The 13010-nt window shown below is 38.2% G+C and overlaps 1 pseudogene; it reads right to left on the reverse strand.

The window, feature by feature from the left end:
* Positions 1-11744: 11744 nt before the first annotated feature.
* Positions 11745-11958, reverse strand: LOC138393325 (U2 spliceosomal RNA; annotated as a pseudogene).
* Between the last annotated feature and the right edge of the window lie 1052 nt (positions 11959-13010).

The following is a 13010-nucleotide window of genomic DNA, read 5'->3' on the forward strand; positions in this document are numbered from 1 at the left end:
GTAGAAAGTCATATAGCAAATATTTTGGGTTTTGTGGGCCATATGATCTCTCTCAAAACTACTCTGCTATTGTAGCATGAAAGCAGCCATAGATGATATGTACACCCCTGGGCATGACTGTGTGCTGATAAAACTTTATTTACAAAACAGTCACTGGGCCAGATGTGCTCCTTGGGCTACAGTTTGCTAACTCTGATGTAGACATAATGTCTCCTTCATTGACAGTTTTCTGTTGGTTATCAAAAGTTTAGAGTTACAACAGAATGTAAAGCAGCTACAAAGTCAATCTGCAAACTGCAAGACTTCATGATGTCTGTGAAAGTGATATTGGATAATTGCTTGAACTATCCTTAAGCTGTGGACAAATGAGATTCTGGCAAATTTAGACCAATGAAAGAGGAAATCAAAATCAATAAATATCACAACAGCAGAGGAGCTTTAAGTGAGGACTCAGTATCAAAGAATGAAGAAAAGCCCTTGAGAAAATTGATGAACTATCAAATACTTTTTGTGAAAATTACTCCATTTTGTGATGATGGTTTAAGAATCCAAGCTAAAGAAAAGGGTGATATATTTTGCCACCACAAAATTAAAGAAACATTATGCCCACAGATAATGTAGTTCATACTTTATTCACCTATGAATTAGGACATTGTTGCAATTTTAAATTAAATGCTGATTAATGTAAAAATAAGGCTTGTTTTATATTTTAATTCCATTTTGCAAGATCAGTTCCCGGTCAAATGTTTTCCATCTATATTTACTATAAAAATTTGGTTCCTATTTTGAATGTTTATTTTAAAGGGACACATATTTTGTAAATTACCCTTACGCAATAATTTACTTCCTTTACATAAAATGCTCATCTTCTTAATGACCTTGAAGTCCTTGAGGTTAACAATCACATTGCATTCTTTCTTTTTCACAGCTGCTAGAGTCATATTTTATAGCCAGTAGGCACTACATGAATACATACTTCCTTTGTGAGTCATTTCACCTATTTTCTCTCCCTTAAAAGGGGTGCGTGTATGTATGTGTGTGTGCAGTCTTTGCTTTAGGTGGTAGTATGAGATTATGAAATTACTACACAAACTTTACACAAAGCAGTTTTTAATCACTAGTGCAATAATTACAATTGTTCTATGACCTTTAAATTTTTTTGTCAAAACTTTGGAAGCTCTCTTGCTGTTGGTTATAGATATATAAGGAAATAAAAATAATAATAAAACTAATATTCACTTGGTACACTGGAATTAAGATATTAGAAACATTGGGAATCAAAGTGTTTCATTTCTTTATTAAAGAAAGTTTTGGTAGTTTGAACAGTGCTCACCTTCTGCTTGCCATATAGCTTGCCATACGGAGCAAACGTTTTCCATGCTTCAGTGAATTGTATCCCCTTTTCTAAGTTTTGATTAGCTTTTAACATTTGATCCTTTTCTATTTTAATGTCATGAAATAGCTCCAAGAGTTACTTTAATATGAAGTGTTTTGCTGGCGTCACTTTCTCAGGGATGTCTTTACACTTTTCTCATGTGAATAATCTTATATTCGCTAAGTTCCTTTAGTTGCATATTTAGAGTCAAGGCAATGCCAACATTCCCATGCTTAGCTATTTCTTCTATTAACTCCATTATGTCTGATTCGAATTTTATTTCTAGCATTATCACTTTTATTCTAGCATTGCTGCACTTTCATCTTTGTTGGCCAGTTCACTCTTTTGATCAGCCATTTTTGTAAAATGTCACATGGTTTTATCACTGGAAGATAGGAAGGCGACATGACGACATGTTTTGCTGTCTGTGAATAACTGATATGCGGTGACCAATTACCGGCAGACTTTGCAAGAAGTGACATGATTGCTCACTGATCATGACACGCATCTGCCATTTATGTAGTGGGCGGGGGACTGAAGAGCTAGCAGAAAAAATGTGCACTCTATCCAGTTATCCACAATCAACACACTGTGGTAACTGAAATACAAACTGTGTTGTTTGGGAACTGGAATTATCTAAACTATGACAACTAAATGTGTGCATATTGGAACTGGGCAAAGTGGGGACTTTCTGTAATTATCATTATATAAAATGATACATATTACCATAGAATTTAGTTTTTAACCACATAAATGTATTATCAATTCCAAAGCTCAAAAAAGTTTTTAAACTTTATCACATTCTACACCCCAAACAACCTCATGGTGCTATGAAGTTTCTGTGCATTTTTCATCCAATAAAATAAAATCTGCTTTTTGGCCAATGATTCATCCTATGCTTCACAATGGGGAACACAGCTGTCCTTGTGCATGAGCAGATGGCCCTGCTCCACCTTCTGGTGATCCAGAACACAGGGAACCTGCCTACACCTCCCTCCCGGGCACACACCCCGGGTGAGATGTCTGGTGGTGCAGGAGAGTGAGATGCTGGGAGTGGTGCTGGGACCTGGTGGAGACCAGCACTGGGCTTGGGTAGGAAACAGGCCTCGTAGAAAGCGGAGCAGACTTTGCGGCAGCTCACATATTATGATTTGAAACATGATCAAAACAGCCTTTTAACCTTTTGTACCATTTCAATGACTTTATATAATAACAATAGCCAGGATTGTTTCTTTCTGTAGAACTACACAGATCAGACCCACGCATGTCCTGACCCTAAAGACTTTTCCAATGTAATAACACCACTCTATAGCTTGCAGATGCAACTCTTTAATTTTTTTATAACAAACCAGAAAGGGAAGGTACATACTGTTTTATCAAATATATTCTTTTTCTTTCCGAAGAGGGAACTAAGATCCGGTGTGGTAGGCTGCACACCTGAAGTCCCACTGAAATCTCACCGTGGGTCCATGGCAGATGGAGTCACAGATGCCCTGGAAATAAGCTAAAAGGCGAGACCTTTCCTAGGGTAGAGATGACGCTTCCCGTAGGTTCACAGAAGAGATTCAGTGCTAGAACTATGCAGCACAGTGGAAGCTACCTGGAAGAAGGAGAAATGTGGTATTAAACAGTAGTCCCCAAAGAATATTCCTCTGGTCCCCAGTTTCTAGAGATGAGAGTTTTAATAACTACTATAATTTCTGTGACATGTTAATTTTCAGTAATGATAGATAAAAATGGGAATATAGAACAGAGCTGTAAGCGCCTATCCTAGAGGGCCAATCATTTACTTACTCATGGATAAGTTCTCATACATGAATCATTCCCTCCCTCGATGAGCTTCTAACAGCAGACAGTTCTAGGGAAAAGCCTTTAGCAATGGGTCTCAAAATTCTGAGGTTGAGGTATTTGCTGTAGAATCAACAGTAGGCACTAGTAGGGGAGGCTGATGCCCCAGGTGGTACAGAGGTGGGGAAGGTATTAAAATATTGGTTTAGGGTAAAGAGACATTCACTCCTGCGGGAGCTGCCTTTCTTTCTGCAGTAGATCTCTTTCCCTGTGTCCAGCACAGCAGATATTCTTCTTTTTTCTGTAATAGCATCTTTTATTTTGTGTTTTAAAAGTAATTTATTTGTATTGATACATAATAGCTGTACATATTTTCATGGTACATATGTGATAATTTGTTACATTCATATAATCAAATCAGGGTAATTGGGATATTACCACCTTAAATATTTATCATTTCTTTGAGCTATGAAAATTCAAACTATTTTCTTCTAGCTTCATGCCATCTTAATTTCCCTTTTGGAGACTCCTCCCACCTCTCAGTCTCATTTCATGTAGTCCCAATGACCACTGGGGCTCCAGGGATGGTGACAATTGAGCCATAGCTAAATCAACCCATTGTCCCGGCCATGTGGCTGTTCGGGAACAGGCCCATGATGCAAGACAGAAAGTAATGTTTAAATCTAGGATGTGTGCTGGAAATGGTGAAACAGAATATTTGCTCTCCCTACCATGATTGGACATGGGAAAAATGTATGTCCTTAGCTGCTAGGCTCTGCTATGCAGAGAGCCCACCAGAGGAACAGTAGAGTCAAGATACGGAAAGTGCCCAGAGTTCTGACAATACTGTTGAAGCCCTCAGAGCTACCATGCCTGATTCCCTACATGGACTTGCCAGTTATATGATCCAATAATATTCCTACTGGGGGAGATTTAAGTACAGAAAAGGGAAGAGTCTTACTCAAAGTCACATGGCTGGTGTGTGGTAGAATTAAAATAACAACTTAGGTCTTTGGACTCTAAGTTCAGGGCTCATTTTACTCTCCTGATATAGGGATAAGGTTTTATGAAAACATGTAAAAGATAAGGTTAGCAGAGCTAGGGTCCAGGGTAGGAGACAAAAGCAGTAGCAGGAACACGCAGAGGCTGGTACCTCAAACCATATAACAATAAAACCGTAGCACAAGGCAGAAATCTTGCACGGTAATTTTGGTCATTCAAACATAACCAAACAATGCAGCTGATGAAGCATACATTTCTGGCTTCAGGAAGCTGGAGCAAAGGTTTCATAGCTTATTCAAAAATCACAAAGTGAGGTAATGAGGGTTTTTAAATGTAGGCGTTTAGATTTTTCATTGTTCAGCGCAAATGGTAACATAAGCATAAAAAAAAAAAATCCTAATTTGCTGAATTTTGAGCGTGTGCCAATGTTACAATGTTGAGCACAGGCTTTGCCTGATGGGCGGAAGGACTGGCTGGAAGAACCTGGACTCTGATTCAGGCAGCGCACAGCACCACCTCTCAGACTTTGCAATGACTTGCTTTCCATTGGTTCTCAAATCCTTTATGTTTGTCCTTGTTCCCAAGCCTTCAAGAAATTCTTAAAGGTCATTTTATTTTTCTTTGGATTATTACCTTGTAAAAGCCAAGTCCCAGCAAATTACACAGAAATGTGATAGTTAGGGATGTGCTAAAAATGGTTCCTCGATATAAACACACGGTTCTATCAAGAAAGTCAGAGTTAAGCACATTTTTTCCTTTTATGGGCTCGCTTGTCCTCAGTATTTCCTCCCAACAACACCACATGAAAGCACTGCAGTGGCTTGAGTGTGCCCTTATCACTCGGGGAGGTAGCTGTGTCTTAGGTGTCATGTTGTTTCCAAGACAATTCTACATGATATGATGAGGTCGAGTGGCAACAAAACATTTATATGTTTCTTCAGAGCAAAAAAAAGGTCTAGAGAATGATTGCATGTGTTCAATGACAGTAACAGCCAATTCCATCCACGATCTTTCTTTACTTTGCTGACAATGAGAGTAATCCTTACAAATGAAATGGTAGAATGGCCTTTGTTAATGGAGAATGGAAGCTCAATATATAAGAGGGATGGTAAGAATTACTTTCAAAATGTTCAATTCTTCTGGCTTAGAAGAAACACTCTGCGAGAATTGTTCAATAAGCTAACTGAACCCCTGACTAGTTTTTGAAGAACTTCGTTATGATAGAAAGTATCATAGGTGATTGGATATAGACAAGGTGATTCAATCAATTCTTGACCAATGCATATAATGTTGATTTTGGAGAAAAACTTAAAGTGTTTGAAGATGTGGCTTGTGACTCCTTTAAGAAGTTGTAATAAATAAAGAGAATACTTTCTGTTAATGGTGAATATTACAAGGAAAATGTACATTAAGCTTATGATATAGTCATTTAAATTAGCTTCCTTTATTTTTTGAAATGGTATTATTGGTCTTGAGTAATCTTAAGTAAATGGTTCTTAACTAGGGACAGTTTTGCCTCCCTCTCACCTGGGACATTTAGGATTATATGGAGACATTTTTGGTTGTCACAGATTGTGAACAAGAGTGTTACTTGCATCTGGTGGGCAGAGGTCAGGGATGTTTCTAAACATCCTACAATGCACAGGACATCCCTCCCCCCTCAAAACAAAGAATTATTTGGCCCAAAATATCAATAATACTGAAATTGAGAAATTCTAGTCTAGAGCATGCATTCTCAACTAGAGTATTATTGCCTCTAGGTAACAAAAATTGCTTTTTAGAGAAAAAATTGAGCTGAGAAGTCCTATTTTTATGTATAAAGCACAAATACATATATAGTGCATAAACAGATAAAAGGATGTATCTATGGTATTAAAATTTCACAGGACAGAGTAATTAAGAAAAGCAAAGTCTCAAAGTCTCCTTGGGGGACCAATAATGGGAAAAAAGTTTGGGAACCTTTATCTAGAACAGGGATTAGCAGACTTTTATTGCATAGGGCCAGATAGTAAATATTTTTCCCTTTGTGACCATAATAGTCTTTCTGGCAACTACTTAACTCTGCCATTATAGCACAAAAGCAGCCACAAACAAACAATAGATAAACAAATGGGGATGGCTATGTTTCAATAAAACTTTATTGAAAAAAACAAAACAAAACACGAACAGGGCTATATTTGTCTCATGGGCCAGAGTTTACAGAACCTTGGTTTGGGGATCAGTTTAAAAACCATAAAAACCAAGATAAAAGGCTTATTAATGTGCTGATACATTAAGATGATTGTATATGTGAACATTAAAAAAGACTCAGTTATATGAATGAGCAATTAAAGGGAATTTCCCCTGGGTAAACTTAAACACTTGTTCCCCCAAATCTGATGAATGGATGGATATTAAACTTGAGGGAAATCCCTGATGATATACCACAATGTGGTATGCATGGCATTTCAGTTAAAAGCATAAATTTAAATGAATTCATAAGGCATACTTATCAGATAATGAAAGGTTGGCTGTGAGGATGGAAAAAATTTACAATCCAGGACAGATTAGGGCTCACAACAGAGAGGGATAGGGATTGGATTGGGATGAAGAAATATAATGAGGTTTTAATATTAAACTGCTACTGCAAAGAGTAGCTGGTCTTCCTTTGCAGATATCACAGGGCATAATAAGAACCACCAGCTTTAGTTTGCAATGTTTACACTTTATCCATCTATTCTCCAAATGCTAAATCAATGATGTAAATTCTACGTATTTTTTATCTCCTGAACTTCATCTCTGGCACTAGAATATAGGGACCTGGTGCTATTAATAGACTGCAAATCTAGATGCATGTAATAGTTTCACCTCCACAGTGGCTTAAATAGGGTACACACATTGCCCAGTCAAGTAATTGTTTGAAGGTAGACAGTCTAAAGTTGGCAGAACTCCTCTACTCTTTAAGATTTTCCCAAGAACGTGGGTTCCTTCTTAATTTGTTGCCCTGCCATTCCTAAGATGTGGCCACTTATCTGCATGGTCTAAAATGGTTCGCCACCACCTCCATAATCCAGGAAGCAGGATGAGAAGGGGAAGAGAGAACAGCTCCCTTTAGGATCTTGACTCAGAAATTGTACACATCACTTTTGTTCACTTTTTATCGTCCAGAATAGCCACATAGTTATAACTGATACAAGGAAGGCTGGGAAATGTCATCTTTAACTGGGGGTGGAGGATGTGCCTACATTCTATAGGAAATGATATGTGGATGTTGAGGGTAACTGGAAGTCTCTGCAACAGAATTTAAATAAAAACAAACAAGTTATTGAATAGCTCAATTAGGATGATCAGTGTGTTACAGGGACTTGAAATCATGCCATGGAAGGAAGGAAACAAAATTTTGGATTATAAAAGAAAAGACAGTGGGAAATCATGAAACCAGCCTTCAAGTGCTTAGAAAAGAGGAAAAATTTTTCTTTATATAACCTATGAGGCCAGTCCTGGGATCAATGGCTAGAAGAAATTCTATAAGGAAGAAATTAGGAAAACAGATATCATGCCAGGAATTATTATTATTATTTTTTGCTAAAGACACAAAGATGAATAAAACAGTTATGACCTCTGCCCTACTGCATACTGGATAATAATAAATAGTAGAGAGGTATGTTGGAATAAACTGGCAGAAATATTTGGAAATTCACGTACAATATTGGGGATTTTCATGGACTCTTAAGCTGTTGTTATATGTCAGAGGTATGATTCTGTCAAATATGATGTTTTTCATTTTGAAGTTCCACCAACCAGTTGCCTTAGGATCAAAAGCAAGAAATAAAGTGTGGTGGCTTTTAGAAAAAAATCAAATATTTAAAATAAAGCAAACCTTGTTTGTTTTAAGGCCTCTAAATTAAATATAGTGTTGAGGGAGTCTAATTGGTGGTTGTATTTATTCGCAAGTCTTGGCCCTTTTCATCCCTGTAGAAAACTATAATCCTCAAGCTGGAGCACTCTGCAATCTGTCACTGGGGGGATCTGATGCCCAGTGGGGAACAATTTAAATGCTCGGGTGCCCTGGCAGGCGCGATCCCATGCCCACAAGCATTGCCCAGGTCTCTATATGAATATATTCTTTCAGCTCATCAAGAAATCAGAACTTACTTGAGGAAATAAAAGCAAGAGATGTTTTTCCATGAGTGGGAGGAGATACATCCATGGCAGTAAGATGAGAACTGGCCAGGGATAAAATAGGGCCTGGGTTCCATGTAAAACCCCACCACTCAGAAACTGCATGACCCTGAAAACTTCTCTGGGTTCCAGTGGCCTCACCAATAAACTGGGAGCTTATGATCCCAATCAATTCTGCCAACATAAGTTGTTTGGCTTATCCCTGTGTTTTTAAAGATTGGCTGGAAAACCTATAGACAGGATGTGTCCTATATAGTACACTGCAGTCTCCACCTCTTCCTAACACAATGCCTAGGCACACTCTCCTCCTGTGTGTCACTTTCTAGTCCCGCTAGGCAGATGATTTTGAAACCTAAACTCATTGTAATTGACTACTTTCTACGTGCCAGGCATTTTTATGCATTACCTCCCTGAATCCTCATAGCAATCCTCTGAGAGGGGTGCATTTTATAGACTAAAGACTGAGCTCAGAGAGTTTAAGTAACTTCCTCAAGTTTATGCGGCTAGGAATTAATTGAGACAAGATTAAGATCTAGGCATTTTGTCCTTAGAACCTGTACTCTTAACCGCTATGTTCTGTGGTCTATAAAATTTCCAAGGTCACAAGAACCACCAGCAATAAGGGGAAGGATTAAAGAGCTTGAAGGGTAAAAAGTATGAATCCAAATCCAGGTTCGACCACTACTCACCTTCATAACTTGTAGGGTTCTTGTGACATTCAAATGAGACAAAACATATAAAGCACTCAGCACAGAGAAATTACTCAAAAAGTAGCCATTGCTATGCTAGAAATGCTTCTATAAGTAGACATATGAATACTTGTTGAATCAACAAAATATCATGTTATTGGCCCAAAAAGAGTGGCCCAAAGCTGAGGTTTCCTTATAAGCTGGTTATTGGCAGACTCTGTAGTGGTGTTCTTGGTTCAGTTTCTCTCATCAGAGGAGCAAACTCTGAGGAACATACCAGCTCTCAATTAGGAGTCTGAACTGGACATAACATTTGGCACTGTCCAGTGACATTTTTGGTTGTCAAACTTTGTGGCAGGGGAGTTGCTATAGAAAAATAATACATAGCGGCCAGGGATGCTGTTAACATCCTTCAATGCACAGAACAAACCTCTGCAACAAAGAATCATCCGGCCCCAAATGTCAATAGTACCAAGATTGAGAAACTCTGGTTTAGATTAGTGTAAAAATCCTCTAAAAGTCTTTAATCTAGTTCAATAAAGCAGATGTTAAAAAATGTTTAAAAAAATCTAAAAGAGGTCATCCTATGTACAGTGTTGTATTCTACTTGCCTCTCAGCCTGAACCTGGGTGGGGCCCACAGTATGCTGCTTCCAATCCAGAGAATTGGACCAACCATCTGGCACATTCCAAGTGCTCTTGAAGAAAAGGAGTGACTCTGGGTGGGGCAGCATTCTCCAGCTTCCAGGAAGAAACCGGAAGCAGGTGGGCTTTTCTTGTTTTGAGATAGACTAAATAATGATTAAATCCTCCTTCAAGCTATAACTGTGTTACTTATTTTATAATGAGCACTGTGCTATACACAGGGAAATTTCAATCCATGGGAGAGATGGTTGAGAAATTATATCATCCAAAAATAGGCATACAACACTCACTTGATTCACCCATCTGGCCTCTATCTTAAGTACTCAAACCTCATTATCCAGATCTAAGAAAACCAGCATTTTTTAAAGTACTCTTTCTTGTACTTCAGAGATGGAAATTTCCTTGCTATTTGTTCATTTCCCCTTTCCTGCATTTTCCTGAATTAGGATCCCTATAAAGTTTGTAACTCCAAAGTGGTCTTTTGAGATAAGAACCAGAGCTTCTGAGAAGCCAGAGAAATATTCCCGTTTATTGTGCTACCCATACGAAGACCAACCTCAGATTTCTTTTATCACTTGGTGAATTTGATTCACAGCTTATTTCATTTAAAATAAAATAACATAAAAACTTCAGCAAATTTAATCCCAATGGCATCACAGAGCAGTTTGGAATAGCTGTAAGTTGGTTAACCAGATGCAAGATTATATGTTTTATTCTAGTGCCATAAACCTCAAAATGTCCCTGGCAAAAAACATTAAAGTACCATTATGGACATAAAAAAGATTCTGTTAAAGTGGTATCCTGGTGTTTCATATTTATTCTTTCATTGTGTAGTGTTTGAAGTCAATTTCACTTTTTTGAAGTTTAAGCAGTTTTCTCTCTAATTGGTAATACGGTGCATTGTGAGACTCCAGGAACAGGAGGGTGGAGGGTGGAGGACACTATGCAATCACCTGATTCATCTTGTGGTTTTACAGATGAGGAAATTAGAGGCTGAGATAAAAATGGTATCTTGTTCTAGGCAATGGAAAAAATGAACAATAGATCCCAATCTTTAGGCAAGAACCCTTCCTTTCCTATCAAGTTTTCTCCAGTAGAAGAAGTTCAAGGTGTTGAGAGTCATCTTAGTGCAATTGACTCCTCATCACATTTTGGTTGGTTGTCCTTGGAATTTAACTGAAAGAGAGAGTAAACTTGTAGCATCCCAAACCCAGGGATGTTACTGATGCAAAATAGAATTCTCATCATTCAACTCTATTGTTCATTCAACTATCTGCTATTGTACACCTACTATGTTCTTGTAACTGTGCAGGCCAAAGGGATATAGACATGCATAGGACCAGCAAGGTCCCTATTCTCAGGAAGCTGTCATTCTACCGAAGAAATACATCAACTGAGCACTGCAAACATTATAATTGTGGTGTTTAATAAAGGCTGTGAAAGAAAACCTTGTGCTGTGATAAAGATGATTTAGAGATAAGAGGGCTTTGTGGTCAGAGGAGACAGAGCTCTTTCAGAACAGGGGGTCAGAGATGGCCTCTGAGAAGGTGATATCTGAGGTTAGACCAGAAGGATGAGAAGTTTTTTGTAGGGGAAGAAAACTCCAGAGAGAGAGAGAGAGAGAGAAAACCAAACACAACGGCTTTGATGAGGCAATGTTAGGAGGTTTCAGGTACACCAGTGATTCATGGTGAGCCAGGGAGAGCTGGGTAAGAGACCCCTTAGAAGAAAGCAGGGGATCAGGTCACATGGGGCCTTCTAAGCTGTAATAAAGACTTCCCATTCTATAAATCTATCTAATCTATATAAATATTGATACATATAGAACAAATATAAAAATAATTTGTGACATCAGAGAAAATAGTGAAGGACTTCAGAAAACCCTGTTGTCTACAAAAGCAACAAGAATATCACCAAAATTGTCAGAATAAACTTTTTGAAAACTCTGGAAATTAACCAAAGACCTATAGACAGCTGAGGAGTATTATTCAAGAAAACTGGCAGAATATTGGTAAGAATAGCAAGTTCTGTGGCATTTTAATTTGTCCTGTTCCACCCCCACCCCCAGCTCTGTGCTAGCCTTGAAAACGCACAGACTGCAACAGTGAAAATCAGCAACCTGGCAGCCACTGCAATGGGCAAAGCAGCATCCAGCTCCTTCAAAGCCCCATTCTAAGCGGATTACAATCATCTCACCTGTCTCATGGTTTCTTGAAAGAACTGACTCCCACGACTGCCTTTGCTAAACTGATAAGAACAGATACTACACTTGATCTTAGCCAAGAGGCTGAGGAGTGATAGACTGCTTTTGTTAGACCTAGATCTGGAGCTTAGTCCATGTGAACAGCCTTTTTCTTGAGAGTATTCATTAAGAATGATCAGAGGTAATTTTTTATCATTGTAGCAGCTTGAGGTAGTGGATAATAGTTGGGGCAAACAAGGAGCTAACCAAAAATTTTACAAAGAAAGCTCAGGAATGAAATGTCCATAGGAGACTTTGAAAGTGTTTGACATATTTCAGGGAATCTAGAAGACGGTGCACATGCATAGAGTTGCTGGGTCACTGTGTTGAAAAGGATTCTGATGCTCAGTCTAGGCTTTACAGGGAATTGGTAAGGACTGCCACTGGATTGCACCCGTGCTGCAGCATTACTGCTTCCATAAGTCATTCTGTGACTTAGGGCAGATACCTTCAAAATATTTGGCAAAAAGAGTTTCAGATAGGTATACTGAATGATCTTTAAGCATCATTTAATTTTTAAAGCTTTGTGATTATATGATGTAATGATCCCATTGCCACATCTTTAAAAAAATATGATTTGTAAAGTTTTTAGAAAAGGATTTTAAAAAATAAGCAATGTAAGTAGCAAGTGTATACAGTATGAAATATTTGAGCTGGAGAAGTATACAAACAGCTGTGGTTGATGGTCTTGCCTTGCTCTTTTCTAAATGTAGTGCTTCTCAGTGCTAGCATTTAATTATGCACTGTACTTGGATAAAAATGTACATTAGTGGAACGATAAGCTTTTATGATGGGTATGTTGGGTCCTAAATATGGTCTAAATCTTTGCTATTGCAATTGGAAAACCAACAACCCATGGATGAATGCTCATTTCTTATGGACGTGCACTGGGATATATTTGCTCTTGCATTATTTGAAGACAGATTTGTGTGCAATCAGTATAGACTTTAACACATGACAAGCTAGATGTTGCAATCTTTTAAGAGGTCTCTATTTTCAGCCAAAACGTCCCACAAATAATTCCAACTTGCTTGCTTTATCAGTCTCTTACTAGAGACTGATCAAGTCTACTGAATGCTTGGAATGACAACTTCCAAGTTCTCTTCTTC

The sequence above is a fragment of the Eulemur rufifrons genome, chromosome 10 (assembly GCF_041146395.1).
Source record: "Eulemur rufifrons isolate Redbay chromosome 10, OSU_ERuf_1, whole genome shotgun sequence".
NCBI classification, from domain to species: domain Eukaryota; kingdom Metazoa; phylum Chordata; class Mammalia; order Primates; family Lemuridae; genus Eulemur; species Eulemur rufifrons.